A 23,254-nucleotide genomic window follows, 5' to 3' on the forward strand; every position below is an offset into this window, starting at 1 on the left:
CTGGCACCTGACCAAAATGACCAATGAGGAGACAAGATACTTTCAAAAGCTGGGAGGAGGGAGAAAACCAAAGGGTCTGTGTCTGTCTGTGTGATGCTTTTGCCGGAGACAGAACAGGAATGGAGTCTTAGAACTTAGTAAGTAATCTAGCTAGGTATGTGTTAGATTATGATTTCTTTAAATGGCTGAGAAAATAGCTGTGCTGAATAGAATGACTATTCCTGTCCGTGTGTCTTTTTTGTGACTTAAGGTTTTGCGTAGAGGGATTCTCTATGTTTGAATCTAATTACCCTGTAAGATATCTACCATCCTGATTTTACAGAGGTGATTCCTTTTTACTTCTATTAAAAGTCTTCTTGTAAGAAAACGGAATGCTTTTTCATTGTTCTAAGATCCAAGGGTTTGGGTCTGTGGTCACCTATGCAAATTGGTGAGGATTTTTACCAAACCTTCCCCAGGAAGTGGGGTGCAAGCGTTGGGAGGATTTGGGGGGGAAAGACGTGTCCAAACTACGTTTTCTCAGGAACCCAGATAAAGTTTGGTGGTGGCAGTGGAAGTTCAGGGGCAAAAGGGTAAAATAGTTTGTACCTTGGGGAAGTTTTAACCTAAGCTGGTAAAAGTAAGCTTAGGAGGTTTTCATGCAGGTCCCCACATCTGTACCGTAGAATTCAGAGTGGGGAAGAAACCTTGACAGGAGTGTGGGAGGGGGCAGGGGGTTGAGGGATGCGGGGCGGCTTACCTCGGGATGGGGGGCTCCCCAGCTCCCACCAGCATAGCCCTGCAGCTCCTAGGTAGCAGAGGGGTTGGAGGGGGGGTGTCTCCACACCACTCTGCCTGTGCCTGCAGGCCCTGCCCCCCGCAGCTCCCATTGGCTGAGGTTCCTGGCCAATGGGAACTGTGCCCACCCCCCAGGACAAGCAGGGGTCCCACTCCCAGGCTGCGCACTGCAGCCCCCTCCCCCAGCACCAGTGGGGTCCCGGGCCTCCTCCCCCAGCACCTGGGATGCCCCCGATCTGCCCCTCCTAGTACACACTTAGTAGATTACAAGCTTTCTAATGATATGTTACATGGGGCATTTAGCATAAAGCATATTCCAGGCATGTTATGTTCCTGTTCATAAGCATATTTTCATAAAGCATATGAGTGCAACGTCACAACGGCCTCACAGAGAGTAAAGTTACCATGAGCTTTGGGTTTAGGGAACCCCAGGGAGCAGACCAGGCTCCCTGCAGTGCAGGAATCACTTCATGGGGCGAGGGGTGCTGCGTGGAGTTTACAACATGGGCACTGTGGTCACTGTTGCAGGGAATGGGGTATTGCGGGACAGCTGCTGGAGGATGGTTAGGGTAGATGTAGGCCAATGCCATCTGGAGAGGTGGTTTTACTGCATCACCGTAAGGAAGCAATTACATTGGCCAAAGACAAATTTGAGTGCAGAGCTGGGCACAGCGAGGTGAATGCAAGGCAATGTATGCCAGCCGAACTGTGGTGTTGACAGGCCTAAGGGGCTTGGTTGCTCGAGGCACAGCTAGCCATGCCATGGTGTAGGGGCCACTACCAGCTGTTCTGCCCACACTACCCTTGGGGAGGAGAGGCCTGGCCCGTCCCTCCTCTCCTCTCTGCTCCCTCAGGACAGGCAGGAAACCCAGCCAGACCCAATGGGAGACGAGGGCAATAGAGCAATGACTGCAGCACTAGGAGAGCCTGGCAAAGAGCAGCCACCAGGGGCTGTCGCCAAGGGACCCACCGAGGGATGTCCCTGTATGGTGACAAACCCCAGAACTGCAGGGCAAATCTTGCCTTGCCGAGAGGCCCTGTCTCTCCCCCTTTCCCCCCTCCCCACACATGTCCCAGCCCCAGGCTCTGCACGGGCTGGACCTGGTCCCAGAGGAGTCAGTTATGGGGCCTCCACGGCCAGATGGTCTATGTCCTTATCCCATTGCTGGGCCAAGCCAGCATCTCTGCCCCCTGCCACCCTGCCCTCCCCACAACTGCTCCTGGCTGGGCTAGCTGCTGGTGGTTCCTCGGCCTCCCGGGGGCACCATCAGCCTGGCCTTGGAGATACCCAAGCTCTGGAAACGCCAGTGACAGCTCCTGAGTCTAGCTGGGACCAGGAGCCAGCCAGGAGAGCTTGGGGCCAGCTGCCTCCAGTCTGCAGAGTGGGGCTGGCCATGTCCTGGACTCCCCTGGTCTGAGGTGCTGGCCCCAAGGGCATCACAGTTACTTTGGTAAATGCACCCTGCTGCCCTGGTGAGAGAATTTTGGGAGAAGGAGGTGATTTTGTGGGGCCCCCTCTAGGGCTTTGGGTGCCTCCCCCAGCCATGTGCTGCAGGAGGAGCAGAGACCAGTGGCTGGTGCCAAGGCCTGTGCAGAGCAGCCGCTCTCTGATGGAGCGGGGAGGTGGCCTCTGCCTTCTCTGCGCCCATTTAACAGAACACTGAGGCACGGTGGGGGTCGGCCAAATCCTGTAGGGGATGAGGATGTGAGTGCTTTAAATGTCAGTGTTAGCCTCCAGGGCCTGGGTCCCCACAACAGTCCCAATGGCCTCAACGATCAAACCTGGGGCCTCAAAAGAGGCAGCTCATTATGATTTTAAGGGGAGCTGAAAGGGTTGGGGTCTGCTCTGGACCCTGCCTTAACGGGGAAGGGGGGCACTGAGTGCCCTGTATGGGCCACCCCACAGCCAGAGGCCGATTAAGGTTTCCTGGGGCCCTGGGCCAGAACAAGTGCGGGGCCCTTCCCCACCCCTTCCAACTGTGGTCCTGCCCCCATTCTGCCTGTGGCCCTGCCCGTGGCCCCACCCCTTTCTGCCCCTTCCCCAGGGCCCTGCCCCTGTTCCAGACGGCCTCCCCCCACCCCCGCTTGCCCCATATTGGAGAAGCTGAGGCCGGGGCAGGCAGCAAGAGGTTTTCCAGTCTCGGGGCTGCAGCACGGGGCGGGCTCAGGGGGCACTAGGGGCTTCTCCGGCCCTCCCCCCACGGCTTCCGCCAGGGAGTGGGATCAGAATGTGGGGGCTTTCCTCGCCCTGCCTGCCTGGCAACCCCTGGGCACAGGCTCAGTGGCTAATCTGCCATTGCCCCCGGCACTTCACCCTGGGTTGGGGATGAGACCTGCCCCCGGAGATACCCGCTCTGCTGGTTCAGCCCTGGCAGGGTTTGGACTGGGAGCGGGATCTCTGAACAGCTGCTTGCGATGAGGGGTGCTAGGGTCTTTGTGTGAAATCAGCTGTCGGGGGGGCTCAGCCCTGCCGGATGGGCACTTGTGTCCCAGAAGCCAGCACGATGAGCGGCACCGACAGGGTCCCACAGCAAAGGGGTGAATGTGCCCCTGAGACTGAGCTCCCCTCTCCGGGGCTGCCCCGGCAGGGCACTGGATGAAGATAGAGGCTCGAGGGCAGGATAGCCCTGCCCTTGCCCTGCCAGCGCTGCCGGCCCTCGGGGCTCAGGGGATTGGCTCAGGGCTGCCAAGCCACTAAAGACACACCCCACCCCTCAGTTCCTGCAGTTTTGTTTCACTAGTGTTGGGGACACTGGGGCATGGCCACTAGGTAACTCGAGGGGATGGAAGACCACGAGTGTTGATGAAGCCCCCTCGCATGAGGCCCAGGTGTCCTTGGCCCCCCCTCCCACCTGGAGGCACTCGCAGCAGCTCTGCATACTAGGCCCAAGTGTCCTTGGACCCCCGGCCTGGAGGCACACACAGCAGTTATGCTGAGGATCTGCAACAATATGTTGCAGAGTTAGACTGCCTGAAACTAAACAAGGCCAAACAGGGCAGATATGGAAGAACAATGCTGAATCAAGCAGCTTTATGTATAGGTTAACAAATGATACAAAAAACAAGGGAACTAGCTGGGAACTGGATTGGCTGGCTATATGGATACTTAGGGCAGCTTGCTATTGGATAAGTATGCTGAAGAAAGGATGTATAAAAGCCTGTGTAACTTCCTACTCTGTGTGCAGGATTTGAGATTCTATTCTCCCTGGACCTTTTTTGCAGCTGCAAATAAAATTTTCTGCTTCTCCACCCCGTTGTGATGATTGGGTGAAGCACACCGTGTAGCGAACCAACCCCTGCTGTTGTTTTGCCTCTCTGCACTGGGTGCTGGCAACAGCTTTTGGCTTCCCTCGGTGGGTGACGAGGCTGCTATTTAGCCTTGCCCGGACCCCTCCTGGAGGTCAAGGATTGCGGCGAGAACCGACGCCCAGCGCGCACCAGTGAGTTCATCGGGGGCCTCGGAGGAGACACGATTTGATCGACCCCGGAGGGCACAACAGTGGAACGCACTCATATAGTGGAGAAGCAGCTGTGGGCGACGGTGAGGAACCAGTCCCTTGGACATAGGGGACGAGCAGCTGCGGACAACGGTGAGGAACCGATCCCTTGGATAAGGTAGGAACCTCTTGAAATCTGGATTGTATGCTCTGTTGGAACCTGGGGACACCCAGAGTTACCCTGTAGGTATGGGACAGGGACAGAGCTCGGGGGTTAGGGCACGGTGTACGCTCCTAGAATGCATTCTAGCAAACTGGAAGGTATTTGGTGCGGATCCGATGACTAAGAACCAATTAAAACGATTCTGTACAGTTGACTGGCCTCAATATCAACTAGAGGACCAGGAGTGGTGGCCACCAGGAGGGTCAATTAATTACAACACGATCCTCCAATTAGTTTTGTTTTATCAGTGAACGGGTAAATGGAATGAACATTTGTATGCACAAGCATTTATGGCTTTAAGAAACAGAACAGAGCTGTAATTCTGCAGAGCTGTAATTTGACTCCGACTGGTTCGGTAGTAGCTAATGTTTGTCCCCAGACCCCCCCCCCCCACTGTAATGGCAGAGCTGGTGTCCCCTTCGGCCCCCACACCCCCACCTTATAAGGGTAGGATGCCTCGGGTTACAGAGATTGCCCCCTCGGTGGGACTCTATCCTTTGCTTACCAAGACTGTTGTGGCTTGCCCAGGGGCAGACGGACGTCAGGCTACCACTATGCAAGTTTACACCCATGTGCCATTCAATCCAATAGACCTAGCAGCTTTTAAAACACAGGCTGGGGAATTTTCCATGAACCCAAGCTGGTTTATTTCAGTCTTTGAGGGGTGCCTCGGTAGTCACAAGCCGGATTGAGACAACTGTAATATCCTCCTGAGAACCCTGTTGTCTGAGGTGAAGAGGAATCAGGTTACAGCTAAGGCAAGGGGAGCGACAGCTTTCAAGCGAAAAAAAAAAAAAAAGAAAGGAAGCTATCTGTCAAGTTCCTACCCCAAGTAATCGTAAGTGGCTCAGGGCATTTCTGGGTATGGCAGGCTTTTGCAGGATATGGATCCCAGAGTTTGGACTGTGGGCTAAACCCCTGTACGACAGTGTAAAAGGAGCAGATCATGACCCCTTCTATTGGACCCCAGAGGCTGACAGGGCATTTAAAATCCTGAAAAGAAAATTGATGGAAGCCCTGGTACTGGGCCTGCCGGATCTCTCTAAGCCGTTTCAGTTGTATGTACATGAATGAAAGGGGGTGGCCCTAGGAGTGCTCACACAGATGTTAGGAGCATGGAGACGTCCCGTGGCTTATTTTCCTAAGCAACTGGATCAGGCTGCAAAGGATTGGCTGGCATGTTTATGGGCGGTCGCAGCTACTGCCCTAGTGCTTGAGGAAGCAGAGAAGCTAACATTGGGAGGGGTTATGCAAATCTATACTCCCCATATGGTCCGAGCCTTATTGGCTGCAAAGGCAGGGCTTTGGCTCACCCAGGCTCGGATTGCTCGGTACCAGGCGAAGCTGTTAGAGAACTCTGAAGTCACCTTACAGCCTTGCCCCTCCCTTAACCCAGCCACCCTCTTGCCAGAAACAGAGGAACAGGAACCAGACTGTTTAGAGATCATAGATGCCCAGTACTCCAGCCGTCCGGATTTAAAGGATGTACCTCTCCCAAATGCAGATTATGAGTGGTACACTGATGGTAGCAGTACTGTAATAGATGGGCAAAGGAGGGCGGGTTATGCTGTTGTGACCCTCCATGACACTGTGGAAGCTGAAGGTTTGCCTGCTGGGACCTCTGCCCAGCTAGCCGAACTAATAGCCCTGACCTGTGCACTTGAACTGTCAAAAGGAAAGCGGGTCAACATTTTTACTGATTCAAAGTATGCTTTTGGGGTGCTGCATGCTCATGCTGGCCTATGGAAGCAAAGCGGAATGCTGACAGCCCAAGGCTCCCCAGTCAAGTATGGGCCCCAAATCCTCCGGCTCCTAGAAGCCGTACAACTTCCCTCGGAAGTGGCGGTGGTACACTGTAAAGCCCATCAAAGGGAGGATCAAGATGTGGCCAGAGGTAACGCCCGGGCAGATAGAGAGGCTAAGCATGCTGCCACCCTGCCATCCCCTCAGGCTGAGAACGCCCATATGCATGCCCTTATCCCATCAGGAGGGGAGCTTCCAACCCCTCAGTACTCTGGGGAGGAGAGACAGCTAACTGACAAACTCGGTCTCCGGGAAAAGGAGGGATGGCTCCATTCCCCAGAAGGGAAGGTCCTCTTACCAAAGGGCCTGATCCGGCCGGTGCTGCAGAAACTACATCAAACCACTCATGCTGGCAGGGAAGCACTTATCCAGCTAATGGGAAAATACTTTATCACTTCCGGACTCCGACCCCTGGCTGCCCAGGTACAAGCGGACTGCTTAGTCTGCCAAAAGAATAATCCCCGACCGGGACATCCTGTGCCACCAGCTGCCCTGGAACCCACTCCGGGCCCCGGACAAGTGTGGCAAATAGACTTTACTGAGTTTCCCCGGACCCCAGGGTTCAAATATCTCCTTGTCATAGTGGATCGGTTCAGCGGATGGCCAGAAGCCTTCCCATGCCGTAATTGCACTGCCAGAACAGTGGCCCTCAAGTTTGTTAAGGAGATCATTCCTCGCTTTGGACTCCCCCAGTGGATGGAATCTGACAACGGGACACATTTCACGTCAAAAATCATTCAAAGCATCTCACATGCTTTACAGATCCCCTGGAAACTCCATACGCCCTGGAGACCGCAAGCCAGTGGGGTAGTGGAGCTTATCAATCAGACCCTTAAACGGCATCTCTCAAAAGTGTGCCAAGAAGCCTCACTGCGATGGCCTGATGCTTTGCCCCTCGTCCTGCTCCGTGTCCGCGCTCTCCCAAAGGGTAGATTAGGGCTTAGTCCCTTTGAAATTATGTTTGAATGGGCATGGCCTATGAATGGCACCCCGGTTCTGTCAGGGGAATGGGAGCTGGGTAATGGTTTTTTGTCTCAGTATATGTGTTCCCTGTCTGCTGTTCTCTTGTCTCTTCACAGGTATACCAAGGATTCCCAGCCTCTCCCCTTGGACTCTCCCGTCCACTCCTTACAGCCGGTGACTCCGTGCTTGTTCGTACCTGGAAAGACGAGCCTCTCCAGGAAAAGTGGAAAGGACTCTATACCGTCCTGCTGGTCTCCCATACAGCGGCAAAGACCGAGGGACACAAGAACTGGATCCATCACTCTCGTCTGAAGGCAGTACCCGCCCCCTCGTCAGCGGAACAGTGGACCGTCCAGCCTGCTGACTCCTCATCTAGTGACGATCTCGGGCTAAAGCTACTGTTTAAGAGACACAAATAGCGGGCACCTTAATGCTAAATGGGCCCACCCAGGTACTGGAGACCCTGGGTTGGGAAGACTCGGGTGATAATTAATTGGGTAACATTGTTATTCTCTCTATTGGTATTTCCAAACTGTGCATATCGGGAGCATAACTCCTTTGTTTTGCTTGCGCACCATGTTGCTAATTTAACAAACCAGACTGATTGCTGGGTATATGCTCCGACTCCACTGTCCCCCAAAACGGGAATGCCCCTTGACATGCTGCCCCTGACCCTAGCAGAATAAGCCACCCCCAAAGAGCAGGAAAGAATGGACTTGCCGATCTGGAACAAGACCCCTTTACAGCCACCTCTCAGGACCAGGAGTATTCGGTTGCAGTACTCACTGAGGGAGTGTTATGTTTTACCCAAAGCCAATCTGATCACTATGGGCGTCCTGTGGGAAAAAGCTCCTGTGTTATTTACACAGTGGGCTGATGGGTATTGGATAAAGACCAACAGGGGAGGCCAGCAGTGTGGGTGTAATGGTTCCTCTCCTTTTGGGGAAACTCTTACAAATAATCTTACCACAAAAAAAGGGTTTGGAAATATAACTTGCCATCCAGTTAATATCTCCAACGTAGCAAGCCAATGGTGGGTTTGTAGTGGTCCCTATGGCGAGTGTAATTTGAACGGCACAGTTAGAAATGCCCCCACTTGTACCCAATCAGGAGGATGGGATGCCCCCCTAGGGGCATATGAACTGGAAAAGCAGCCTTAAATAGCCCAGGAATCCCCTTAAGAAACAGTCCTTATTGGGCCCTACAGGGTCACTATTTTGTATGTGGCCGAAAGGCTTACAAGGTGCTGCCAGCCAACTGGACAGGTAGCTGTTATATAGCTCGTGGAGTTCCTCATCTTTCCATAACTGCCACGCTGCCCAAAGGAAAGATTAGAAATGCCCGAGACACCTCTGTTGAGTCACGAGAAAAGACCCTGCGGCGACTGACTACGGCATTGGAGGGCAAGATGAAGAATCCCCTCACAACCGAGAAGCTTGTAGGGTGCTCTGTACTGGGAACAGCACCACTGTTTACCGGGCCAGCCATGGCAGGCATAGGCCGCTATACTGTAAACCTGCAAATGGTACTTGAGAAGGTGGCCTTAGAGTTAGAAGGCTCGGTTAGTGATTTAGGGTCAGCAGTAAAAACATTAAATAAAGAGGTTCAGCAGCTCAGGACGTTTTCCCTCCCAAACAGGCTGGCTTTGGACTATCTCTTGGCATCCCAAGGAGGGGTTTGTGCCCTCGTCGGGCCCCGCTGTTGTGTATATGTCAATGATAGCAGTTATGAGATCTATGAAAAGGTGGTACAGGCTGAGGCCCATGCCCGAGCCGGAGCACAGGTTGCCTACACTGCCCCAGAGAGCGATTGGTTGCAAACCTTGTTTTCAGGCTGGGGTTTGTCGTCTTGGCTGGGTGGTTTATTTAGCCTGTTATTGAGACTTCTCTTTCCTGTATTGCTTGTATTACTGGTATTATGCTGTGCAGTCTCATGTGTTAGGGCCCTTTTGCAAAAGTTAATAAGTCATTCTCTTCAGGGCTATCACAAAGTGCTTATGCAAAGTCCTATTGTAAAGAAATAAGTAGCCCAAGTGAGAAAACTCAGAGCCAAGGCTGTTGAGTGTTCTCAAAGGAGGGAGTTGTTGGGTACACTGGGGCATGGCCACTAGGTAACTCGAGGGGATGGAAGACCACGAGAGTCAATGAAGCCCCCTCGCACTAGGCCCAGGTGTCCTTGGGACCTTTTTGCAGCTGCAAATAAACTTCTGTTCTCCACCCCGTTGTGATTATTGGGTGACGCACACCGGGTAGCGAACCAACCCCAGCTGTTGTTTTGCCTCTCGGCACTGGGTGCCGGCAACACTGTCCAACATTAAAGAGGTGAAACAAGGCTGGCAGTTTGGACTGCTGGACAGAACAAGCCTTCAGGCTGAAAAGCCAACAACCTTTCTCTCCATTTCAGCAAAAAACAACATTGAACAAACCCCCACAAAAACAGGCACCTGAAAATGTCCTGCCCCCGACTTCACCTTTCCAAGGTCTTCTCCGCACTCTCTCCCGCCCCGAGTGAGAATCCGACCCCTTGACCGACACACCACAGTGAGACCCGAATGCAGCTCTCCCTCTGCAGGCAGGATGGTGGAGAAAAACACAGGTGAAAAACCCCTCCCGGCTCAGCTGCGCAGGGAGCCTTGGCAAGGACGTGGTGGAAAGGTGACGCCGGGATCTCTCGCACGGGAAAGGAGACTCGTGCCCGAGTCCAACCAACCCTTTGGGAACTCGAAGGAAGCCGCATCCCACAGGCGTTTCCACAGACCAGCCACCAGCCCCACACCCAGGCCGGAGGGGCCGGGACACGGGAAGGGGCAGCAGCCAACGCCCCCGGGGGGAGGGCTGGGGCGGGAGCTGCAGCCAGGCCCCTGGACCCGCAGGGAGACGCAGACCCTGACGGCAACCAGCCACGTTTGCCCACGTGTGTGTGTGAGACACGTCTGTGTGTGTGTGATGTCTTGTGTGTGTGCTGTGTGTCGTCCAGAGTCTTGTGTTCAGTGTGTGTGTGATGTGTTGTGTTTTGTGGTGTCTCGTGTGTGTGTAGTGTTGTCTGTCATGTTGTGTGTCATCTAGAGTGTTGTGTGACGTGTTGAGTGTCGTGTTCTGTGTGTGTCTGTGTGGGGAGTGGTGTGTTGTGCATGTGTGTGATGTGTTGTGTGCATGTGTTGAGTTTTGTGCCGTTTTGTGTGTCATGTTGAATGTGTTGTATGTGGTTGTGGTGTCATGAGACGTGTTGTGTGTGACATGGTGTGTGTCGCACGCACAGACACAACCCATCACATGGCGCACACAGAACATGTCACATGTCACACACATGTTGCACGCACACACACAGCACATCGCATGTCACACGCACAACACATCGTGTGTAGCACGCACACACAACACGTGGCACATCACATAGACAACACGTAGCACGTTGTACATTGCACACACACACACATAACACATCTCCTGTCACACAATGCACATCGCACATAGCACGGACACACACAAGACTTTGCATGTCGCACTCACAACACATCGCATGTCAAACATCATACACACAGCACATCGCACTTCACACACACAACACGTTGCGCGTCGCACGCACAGCATGTTGCACTTCACACTCACAAATACGTCTCACACACGCACAACACAACACACACCACGTCACACAGACAGAAAATGCTACATGTCACACACACACAAAGACACACAACACATCACACACACTCAACACAACACTCTAGACGACACACAACACGCACAGAATGCAACACACAACACGACACACACACACTACACACACCACGTCACGCAAAACAGGTAACATGACACCACACACACACACCACATACACACTGAACACGACACAGAAAATGGCCCACAACACAACACACACACAACATTACACACAACACATCACACACACCACACCACAAACACACACACACACAACACGCCGCACATCACACCGCACGTCGAACAGACACGAAACACTACACACGTCACACACACAATACCACACACAACATCACACAGACAGACACAAACACACACAACATGACACACACCACATCTCACACACACACACACCACGTCACCCACAACACATCACGACACCCAAAATACAACACCACACACACACTCAACACGGCACACAACATGACACACAACACGTCACACAGAGAGACACAAAGAAACATGACACACAACATGTCACACACACAACACTACACAAAACACGTCTCACACACATACACCACGTCACATGTCACCACAAACACACCACCACACACACAATCCACACAACACTCTAGACGACACACAACACACACATAACACGACACACAACATGTCACACACAGACACAACCCGTCACACACACACACACACACATCACAATACACACAACATGATATACAAAATGACTCACACAGACAGACAGAAAGAAACATGACACGCAACACATCACACACACACAACACTACACAAAACACGTCTCACACACACACACCACGTCACATTTCACCACAAACACACCACCACACACACAATCCACACAACACTCTAGACAACACACAACAAACACATAACATAACAGACAACCCGTCACACACAGACACAACCCGTCACACACACACACATATCACAATGCACACAACACGACACACAAAACGACTCACACACACAACACGACACACACAGAAACACATTGCACGTCCCACACAACACGTCACAGTTTGCATGTTGCACGGATACACAGAACATGTCGCACACATGCATGTCGCACGTTGCACGTCGCACGACACACACACAAAAGCATGTCTCTCAAACACACACAGCGCAACACACAACACATCACAAACACAAAAACATCTCATGCACACACACACAAGACACACAACCTGTCTCACACACACACACACATAACACGACACACACAATATGACACACAACACGTCACACAAACACTACACGACACACATGTCAGACACACACAAACACACACAACATGACACAGAACATGACACACACACAGAACACTACACAAAACACATCACACACATGCCACATCATATGACACTACAAACACAGCACCACACACACAATGCACACAACTCTAGATGACACAAAACACGACACACAACACATCACACACACACAACACGGCACACACACACAAAAGTCTCACACACAACACGACACACAACCCGTCTCACACACACACAACACAACACAACACACACACAACATGACACATACAGAAACAAATCGCATGTCCCGCACAACACGTCACACGTTGCATGGATGCACACAACACATCGCAAGCACACATGCACGCAAGTCGCACAACACACACAAAATACGTCACACACACAAACAATGCGACACACAACATGTCACAAACACAAACATGTATCTCACACACAAAAAACACGACACAGAACCCGTCTCACACAGACACACAGACATACACTACACGAAAAACAACGTGTAACACACACAACATGACACACAACACCTCACATATACAACACATCGCATGTCGCTTGTCGCACGTCGCACTGACACACACAACTCATCACACGTCGCACAAATACTTCGCACATCACACGTAGCATGTCACACATCACACCTACACACATAACCCGTCACACAACGCACGTCACACACAAACATGTCGAATGTCAGACACACAACACATCGCAAGCACACTCGGCACACTGGACGTCGAAGACACAATACGTCGCGTGTCGCACGTCACACACAAAAATGTCGCACGTTCCACACACATGTTGCACGTCGCACATCGCACATACATGTTGCACGTGGCATGTCGCACAAACACACACACACACAACGCAAGCAGGTCTCTCGAAAACAAACACCATGAAACACAACACGTCACACACACACAACATGACACAACACATCACACAGGTAAGTGGGAAAGCGGGATACCGGGAGGAAGCACAGGCAGGAATGTCTGTGAGGGGAGGGCTCCTGCCTCATACTGGGAATGAGGGGCGATCAACAGGTTATCTCAAGTGCTTATATACAAATGCACAAAGCCTTGGAAACAAGCAGGGAGAACTGGAGGTCCTGGTGATGTCAAGGAACTATGACGTGATTGGAATAACAGAGACTTGGTGGGATAACTCACATGACTGGAGTACTGTCATGGATGGTTATAAACTGTTCAGGAAGGACAGGCAGGGCAGAAAAGGTGGGGGAGTAGCACTGTATGTAAGGGAGCAGTATGACTGCTCAGAGCTCCGGTACGAAACTGCAGAAAGACCTGAGTGTCTCTGGATTAAGTTTAGAAGTGTGTGCAACAAGAGTGATGTAGTGGTGGGAGTCTGCTTTAGACCACCGGACCAGGGGGATGAGGTGGATGAGGCTTTCTTCCGGCAGCTCACGGAAGCTACTGGATCGCATGCCCTGATTCTCATGGGTGACTTTAATTTTCCTGATATCTGCTGGGAGAGCAATACAGCGGTGCATAGACAATCCAGGAAGTTTTTGGAAAGCGTAGGGGACAATTTCCTGGCGCAAGTGCTCGAGGAGCCAACTAGGGGGGGCGCTTTTCTTGACCTGCTGCTCACAAACCGGGTAGAATTAGTGGGGGAAGCAAAAGTGGATGGGAATCTGGGGGGCAGTGACCATGAGTTGGTTGAGTTCAGGATCCTGACACAGGGAAGAAAGGTAAGCAGCACGATACGGACCCTGGACTTCAGGAAAGCAGACTTCGACTCCCTCAGGGAACGGATGGCCAGGATCCCCTGGGGGACTAACTTGAAGGGGAAAGGAGTCCAGGAGAGCTGGCTGTATTTCAAGGAATCCCTGTTGAGGTTACAGGGACAAACCATCCCGATGAGTCGAAAGAATAGTAAATATGGCAGGCGACCAGCTTGGCTTAATGGTGAAATCTTAGCGGATCTTAAACATAAAAAAGAAGCTTACAAGAAGTGGAAGGTTGGACATATGACCAGGGAAGAGTATAAAAATATTGCTAGGGCATGTAGGAATGTTATCAGGAGGGCCAAAACGCACCTGGAGCTGCAGCTAGCCAGAGATGTCAAGAGTAACAAGAAGGGTTTCTTCAGGTATGTTGGCAACAAGAAGAAAGCCAAGGAATGTGTGGGCCCCTTACTGAATGAGGGAGGCAAACTAGTGACAGAGGATGTGGAAAAAGCTAATGTACTCAATGCTTTTTTTGCCTCTGTTTTCACTAACAAGGTCAGCTCCCAGACTGCTACGCTGGGCATCACAAAATGGGGAAGAGATGGCCAGCCCTCTGTGGAGATAGAGGTGGTTAGGGACTTTTTAGAAAAGCTAGACGTGCACAAGTCCATGGGGCCGGACGAGTTGCATCCGAGAGTGCTGAAGGAACTGGCGGCTGTGATTGCAGAGCCATTGGCCATTATCTTTGAAAACTCGTGGCGAACCGGGGAAGTCCCGGATGACTGGAAAAAGGCTAATGTAGTGCCAATCTTTAAAAAAGGGAAGAAGGAGGATCCTGGGAACTACAGGCCAGTCAGCCTCACTTCAGTCCCTGGAAAAATCATGGAGCAGGTCCTCAAAGAATCAATCCTTAAGCACTTGCATGAGAGGAAAGTGATCAGGAACAGCCAGCATGGATTCACCAAGGGAAGGTCATGCCTGACTAATCTAATCGCCTTCTATGATGAGATTACTGGTTCTGTGGATGAAGGGAAAGCAGTGGATGTATTGTTTCTTGACTTTAGCAAAGCTTTTGACACGGTCTCCCACAGTATTCTTGTCAGCAAGTTAAGGAAGTATGGGCTGGATGAATGCACTACAAGGTGGGTAGAAAGCTGGCTAGATTGTCGGGCTCAACGGGTAGTGATCAATGGCTCCATGTCTAGTTGGCAGCCGGTATCAAGTGGTGTGCCCCAAGGGTCGGTCCTGGGGCCGGTTTTGTTCAATATCTTCATAAATGATCTGGAGGATGGTGTGGATTGCACTCTCAGCAAATTTGCGGATGATACTAAACTGGGAGGAGTGGTAGATACGCTGGAGGGCAGGGATAGGATACAGAGGGACCTAGACAAATTGGAGGATTGGGCCAAAAGAAATCTGATGAGGTTCAATAAGGATAAGTGCAGGGTCCTGCACTTAGGACGGAAGAACCCAATGCACAGCTACAGACTAGGGACCGAATGGCTAGGCAGCAGTTCTGCGGAAAAGGACCTAGGGGTAACAGTGGACGAGAAGCTGGATATGAGTCAGCAGTGTGCCCTTGTTGCCAAGAAGGCCAATGGCATTTTGGGATGTATAAGTAGGGGCATAGCGAGCAGATCGAGGGACGTGATCGTTCCCCTCTATTCGACATTGGTGAGGCCTCATCTGGAGTACTGTGTCCAGTTTTGGGCCCCACACTTCAAGAAGGATGTGGATAAATTGGAGAGAGTCCAGCGAAGGGCAACAAAAATGATTAGGGGTCTGGAACATATGAGTTATGAGGAGAGGCTGAGGGAGCTGGGATTGTTTAGCCTGCAGAAGAGAAGAATGAGGGGGGATTTGATAGCTGCTTTCAACTACCTGAAAGGGGGTTCCAAAGAGGATGGCTCTAGACTGTTCTCAATGGTATCAGATGACAGAACGAGGAGTAATGGTCTCAAGCTGCAGTGGGGGAGGTTTAGATTGGATATTAGGAAAAACTTTTTCACTATGAGGGTGGTGAAACACTGGAATGCGTTACCTAGGGAGGTGGTAGAATCTCCTTCCTTAGAGGTTTTTAAGGTCAGGCTTGACAAAGCCCTGGCTGGGATGATTTAACTGGGAATTGGTCCTGCTTTGAGCAGGGGGTTGGACTAGATGACCTTCTGGGGTCCCTTCCAACCCTTATATTCTATGATTCTATGATTCTATGATTCATCACACAGACAGACACAAACACACACAACATGACACACATGTCACACACAAACACACACACACCACATCACACACAACACGTCACATGACACCACAAACACAACACCACACACACACACTCAACACATCACACAACACGTCACACACACAACACGACACACAACATGTCACACAGATAGACACAAACACACACAAGACGTCATACACACAACACTACACAAAACACATCTCAAAAACACACACGCACACACCATGTCACATGATACCACAAACACAACATCACACACACACTCAACACGGCAAACAAGAAGACGCACATGTGAAGTGCGACGTGCGACGTCTTCTGTTTGCGTGTGCTACGTGCAACATGCAACGTGCAACGTTTTTTGTGTCTGAAGTGTGATGTGCAACGTGTTGTGTGTCCGACGTGCCATGTTTTGTGTGTGTGATGTGCGATGCAGGACGCATTGTGTATGTGACGTGCGATGTGCTCCGGGTGGGGTCTGTGTGTGTTTCTGCACAAGCTGATTGCGATGTCCCGGAGGCCAACAGCAAAGAGGGTTCGGCGTCAGCTCTCTTGCCCTGCCGTCAGTCTGCCACCGGGCTGGGGGGACAGCGGCTGGGGACCCCAGGAGCTGCTGAGAGATGCGGAGGATCCCTCGGAAGGGAGAAGACGACGGGAGAATCAGACTCTTCCAGCAACGAGCCACATTTGCCCAGTGCTGACGCTGTCAGGCCTCCGCATTTTGGGCCAGAAACCAACAGCCAAATCGAACTGGAAAATTGAAGCACTTGCAAATGGCCCTTCTAGCGTCTCACCAGACCGTCGGCGACCCTCTGGGGGTGAGCTGTGGGCTCCCGAGAGGTAGAATCCAGGGCCTGCCTCTTCGCTTCCCACGGCCAGGTATTTTCAGCCCAAACAATTAGGGGAAGAACAGGGAGATGAAAAGCCAAAGAAAGTTTCAAGAGTTCTCCTTCCTGGCTGAGCTGGGGGCGCTGTCCAGGTCACAGATGGTCACTCTGGGGAGGGATGTGGGTCTGGTCCACTTTGCAGGCGGTTGATCTGGGGAAGGATGTGGGTCTCAGATATCTGGAGGATTGGCCCGGAGCCCAGTCTTGTGGGGGCACAGCTGGTGGTCCTCATCCTCGTCTGTCTGCCTCTCTTCTGCCAGAGAAGGCAAGCCAGGCGAGTACGAATAATGATGCTGTCAATAAAATGGAATCAAGTTGTGGAAGTTTTTTCTTTGAAAAAATATTTTCACACTTTTCAATCGGCCCCTGGTAGTTCCTAGGAGAAATGTGAAGGATGAGATCTTGGAACAGTTCCCTCTTCGTGGGAGCAACCGCTGGCTGGGGTTTTGACTGCTCAGGCATTTGTTCCCTGGTTTTACCCACTGTGGTTTCTTTTGCATGGATTTCATGTACCTGTGTGTAACTTTTTGCCCAAAGGCACACAGCTGTACAGGTTTTATCTACAATCTTTACAAGTTGAAGCTGCAGATGGAGGGAGCTCCCAGCAATGGCAGCCTTAAGGGGGTGGGCGGCTAGAAGCTGGGGGACTGGATCGGGACCCCCCAACACTTACTGCTCTCTCTGCCCTGCAGTTTTAGTCCCCCCAGATTAGCCTGATTATCACAACAAAATTTTGTTTCTCCTGCTGCTAACAGCCCACCTTCATCGATTGGTCTCGTTAAGGGTTGTTATGGCAACCCCCATTTTCTCGTCTTCTCTGTATCGCTATATCTATATCTTCCTGCTGTATTTTCCCCTGCATGCATCTGATGAAGTGGGCTTTAGCCCATGAAAGCTTATGCTGAGATAAATATGTTCGTCTCTAAGGTGCCACAAGTCCTCCTCATTCGCTTTTCCTGACTGATTGTGCTGGGGGCTCTGCCTGGCTGCAGTGCTCCAGTCCCTCCGCTACCAAGGCCACCTGGGAACCCTGATCGATTCCAGCTTCAAGGAGTGCTGAGATCCATCTGTCTCTTTCTGTGCCTCTGTCTCTCTCTAGGAATAGCTTCCTGACCCTGCCTCCTGTGATCAGTTATAGTTTGCTAGCCCCCCACCCCACCTCCATGGGTGTTTTTGGCTTCTCCATTCACTCTGCAGCAACGCTCCTTGTACCCAAGCTAAAGATCCCTGCAGCCCCAAAAATCCTCGGGGATTTGCTCAGCAAGTGGGTTACTAGCAGAATGGTTGTGGGGTGAAGGCGGGGATAGGGAGGTGCTGAACCTGGGGGCAGAGGAGGATGGCAGATTAAGGTGTTGCTCAGCCCAGCCCGCTGAGTCCAAGGACATGTGAGGGGACCAGCATTAAATTGCTGTTCGATCCAGCCCACTGAGTCCCGGGACACATCAGGGGTCAGCTTGCGAGTGCTGATGACCCAGTCCTCTCTGACATGCTATGTTCATGTGTGTGTGCCTGTGTGTCTGTTCATGTTCATCACATTTGGGGGCTGGAAGACGCCAGCCCTGGGGAACCGAGGTCCTGCAGGGTAGCTCCATTGGGAAGGAACTTGCAGAAGGAAGGAGTAGCGATCCATAGGAAAACACAAGTGACACAAGCAGCACATTGACAGAATTGCAGAATCTCCCCCCACCAGAAGAGTAACCCTAACAAATGGGCGTACCCCAAGGTGAAGGGCAATTCTGGTAACAGCTCATTTGGGGCTTCTTTGGAAGGGGGATGGACGTCATTCTTGCGACAAGGCACCTGCTATGGCCAAAAACAATTTAGCCCTTTGCGCCCTTCCAGACAAGTCTTATGTCCCAAATACTTTGGGTCTTCCGGGATAAGTCCCCGAATAATCAAGGATCTTGACCAAAAAGGTCGTCACGTCTAAAAAGGAAGAAAGATTGTCGTTGTGGAGACCATGAAACAAGCCCTGCAACTTTTGGACACGTATCCCGACAGTCCACAGGGTGCACATCAAGGAACGTTCAAAGCGAGACGGGCGTTCTTTTTGGGGAGACTAACCCCCATTGCGCTGACCAGGAGAAGGGGAAAGTGGGAGCCTGCAGCGCCATCTAGAGGCCAAAGGAGAAATCGCCGGCTTCTGGACCTGTGTGCGCCCTTGGTTCGGTTCACATGCAAAGCTGTGTCACGCCAGGTTGGGAAAACGGGGTTCTGCTGCACGACATCATCCTCTGGAATGACTCAACCTGACAGGACACCTCCTACGATACACTGCTCTGAGTGACGCTCTCAAACAGGTCACCACAGCTCCCCAGTCTCCCCCCACCGGGAGGCAGGTGTGAGAGGATTGTTCTCCCCAACTGACAGAGGGAGAAACAAAGGCTGAGAAAGGCGAAGGGCCTTGTCTTCCATCACACAACCTGTCGGGATAGAGTTGGGAACAGGACCCGGGTGTCCTGACTTTCAAACGAACCATCAGTCTGGAGTTTCACATACTGAATGATCAGAATAAAGGGATCTGCAATGAGCTACAGACCAACAACCATTCACATTGATTCTTCAGCAAGTGTTTTAGAAGCACGAGAACACCAGCGAGAACCAGGAACGGCTCAGAGACAATCAGCAGCGAGAAGGAGAACAATTCACCAAGCAGATGATTGGTTCTGGCTTATTTGCTGGGCCTTAAAGGAGAACAACAAAGTCCTGAATCTCCTCCCTGCCACGAGACCCCCTGCTCAGCCAATCAGCGTGGAGACTCTGGCGGTGGGCTGAGGGTTCCCCAGATGGCCCAGGGATGGCTCAGGTCACCGGTGAGGATCACTCTCAGAGCACGCTTCCTGTCCCATCTCTTTGGGAGGCCTCCCACCATGAGGGCTATAGAGCAGCCCCCTCCTCGCCAGTGGACGGAGGGAAGCAGGAAAAGGAAAACCAAAAAAAGACAAACCCCAAGGACTCCAAGGGACAAAGGCCTAGCTGGGGGAAAATTGTCCCACCTTAACCTTCTGTTTTCCCTGCCGAGAATTTGGCCAGCACCGGGTGGATCAGGCTGCCTCGGTACCAAACCTCTCCGGGGCTCTTCCCTTCTCCGCAGGGACGTCTGTCTTCTCACTCAATGAGCAGTGGGAAAGGAGAAAACTCCAGAGAGGCTCCACCTCGCGCTCACATACGAGACCCTGAATTCTCTCTCAGTCCTCAAGGAGACACCTCAAGAAGGAGACTCCCTGCAGCAAAGCCCCAGGGGTCTCTGAGATCCCCCTGCCCTGCAGCCTGTCCTCCCTGGCCGTTGTCGTGGACTCTCTGTGAGGTCACCGCCTCCCAACCTCCTTTCACCAATCAGCTGAGTGCTGCAAAAGGCCCTTGTGATGTCACTGCCACCCCCACCCCTGCCCTGCAGGGTCATGTCCTGCCCCGAGTCGGCTCCTGTGCGTGTTTGAGCTGCTCCCCCTGGGTCACCCCCACACACTCAGTGGTCGTGCAAGGGTTCACGCAGGCCACACGTGGAACCATCAGAGGATGCTCCATGTGCCACACTCGGTTTTGCAGAGATTTGGAGACTTGAAGGCCAGAAGAGACTCTTAGATCATCTCATCTGGCCCCCCTACACATCACAGGCCTCCTGTATGGCGCAGTAGCGAGTTTTGGACCAAAGCAGACTCCAGAAAGGCATCTCATCAAGGGATGGAGGAAGCACCACTTCCCTTGGGAGTCTGGAGGAAATTGATGCTGTGGGGGGCAGGGAATTGACCTCAAGGCCACACTTGTGAGTCTGTATCATAACACACATGCACAACAGCACTGCGCGAAGTATGTACACGTCACATTAACTCTGATGTTTCCTAACGTTTACAGGCCTGGTCTCCAGGGTGTTCTTTGTGCTTATAGATTGATTTTGGGGAGAGATGCAATCGTTTAGTTCAGAGTGGGAGCCGTGTTAGTCTGTATCAGCAAAAAACAAAAACAAAACAAGGAGTAGTTCTGGCACCTTAGAGACAAACAAATGTATTTGGGCACATTTGATGGTGTGGCTGATGTGATTAGGTCCGAGGATGGTGTCCCTAGACTAGATATGTGGACAGAGTTGGCAATGGGTTTGTTGCAAGGATAGGTTCCTGGGTTAGTGTTTTTGTTGTGTGGTTGCTGGCGAGTATTTGCTTCAGGTTTGGGGGCTGTCTGTAAGCGAGGACTGGCCTGTCTCCCAAGATCTGTGAGATTGAGGGATCGTCCTTCAGAATAGATTGTAGATCCTTGATCCTGCCCTGGAGATCTTTTAGTTGGGGGCTGAAGCTGATGGCTGGTGGCGTTCTGTTCCTTTCTTTGTTGGGCCTGTCCTGGAGTAGGTGACTTCTGGGTATTCTTCCTTTCAGCAGGTGGGGATTGTAGTTTGAAGAATGCTGTCATAAATATAAAGGGAAGGGTAAACCCCTTTAAAATCCCTCCTGGCCAGAGGAAAAATCCTCTCACCTGTAAAGGGTTAAGAAGCTAAAGGTAACCTCGCTGGCACCTGACCAAAATGACCAATGAGGAGACAAGATACTTTCAAAAGCTGGGAGGAGGGAGAAAAACAAAGGGTCTGTGTCTGTCTGTGTGATGCTTTTGCCGGAGACAGAACAGGAATGGAGTCTTAGAACTTTTAGTAAGTTGTTAGGGGGCTTATTCCTTCACCCACTTACTTCCCTGGTCCTTCTCGCATGAACAGAGAGCAACAATACCCGAAGTCCAAAGGTGCAAACAATTCGATGTTTATTGGGGTGAACTTCCAGCAAGCATGATTCCAGTTTCCTTCCTTAGTATCCTCCTTCCCAGCTCTGACACCACAGAGCCTTACACCTGTGTCCCTGTTCCCATTCCTACCCTTAGCCAAACATGATTCCAACTTCCTTACCCACATTCCCTGTTCCCATTTCCCCCTTTAGCAAAACATGATTCCAATTTTCTTACCACCATTCCCTGTTCCCATTTCCCCCTTTAGCAAAACATGATTCCAACTTCCTTACTCCCATTCCCTGTTCCCATTTCCCCCTTTAGCAAAACATGATTCCAATTTTCTTACTCCCATTCCCTGTTCCCATCTCACACACCCACATGCCCACCCCCACCCACACCCCGTCACTTCCTCATTGACTACAGATTATATAGTAAAACTTGAGTTCTGCTTAGCTATACCTTAACCAATCATTTTCCTGAAATTTAACTAACCAATCCTAACATATTGTAACATGATTATGTAACCAATTATATCCCACCACCTCAATTAGTTTACACCCAGCAAAATTAATTATACAGCAGACAGGAACAATCACAGAACCAGACAGAGATTATACAGACAAACAACAGCAAAGTGGGAACTATAATGACAAAACAATACAGAAGTGAGGATTTCACATCCCAGCTATTGATAAGTGAGTTCTTGCCAGACAGGATCCTATCAAACTAAGTTTCCTTTTACATTTTCTAGGCACTTCCCTTTCTCTGGAGGTGATAGGAATACAATCCTGTCCTGATAGTGCCTAACAGCCCAATAGCACCTTATTTCAATGTGACTAGTTTGGAATGTGAGGATGTGACCGTTCGCTTCCCAGCTTATGGCTGCCTCTGCTGCTTAGCCAAAGGCCTGAGCCTAAGCACAGGGCCACAAACTGTCACAGTAAGAGAAGGCCCTTACACTGGCAGACAGTGGTTTTGATTCTTTCTTTCTTTTATACCTCTATCACTAGCCAAGTAATAAGAATACACCTAAATTCTTAGAGTATAGGCCTTTACAGACAGGCCTGAATATCTATATCCTAACACTCCACCCCTTTTTTTTTCTTTTTCTTTTGGGATCCTCCTGCCCAGGTATCCCTGGAAAAGCATAGGACATATGGCGACACATTTCCTGATAGGGCCAGGCATCAAGGTGGAAGGTGTCGATATTCCATTTGTCCCACTGCCCCTTGTGTAGTATTGTGCCCTGCACCTTCTCTCATACGGGCATACCACACCTATTCCAATTAGTGTTCCAGACTTCCCATTAGAGTGGGCCTGAGAAGGTTGGGTCCGGGTTGTCTAGTACACTGCAGGGTTTGGAGGGCTTATTACATTCCTAATAGGTTATCTCCCTATGCAACGTAACACAAGTACAGTTAACAATACAAAATCCACAGCAACACCGAGTCCTGACCACTGCAGTATGGTCCAACAGCCGAGACACTTTTAGTAAGTAATCTAGCTAGGTAGGTGTTAGATTATGATTTCTTTAAATGGCTGAGAAAGGA

This window comes from Caretta caretta, chromosome 4 (assembly GCF_965140235.1).
Source record: "Caretta caretta isolate rCarCar2 chromosome 4, rCarCar1.hap1, whole genome shotgun sequence".
Taxonomy (NCBI): domain Eukaryota; kingdom Metazoa; phylum Chordata; order Testudines; family Cheloniidae; genus Caretta; species Caretta caretta.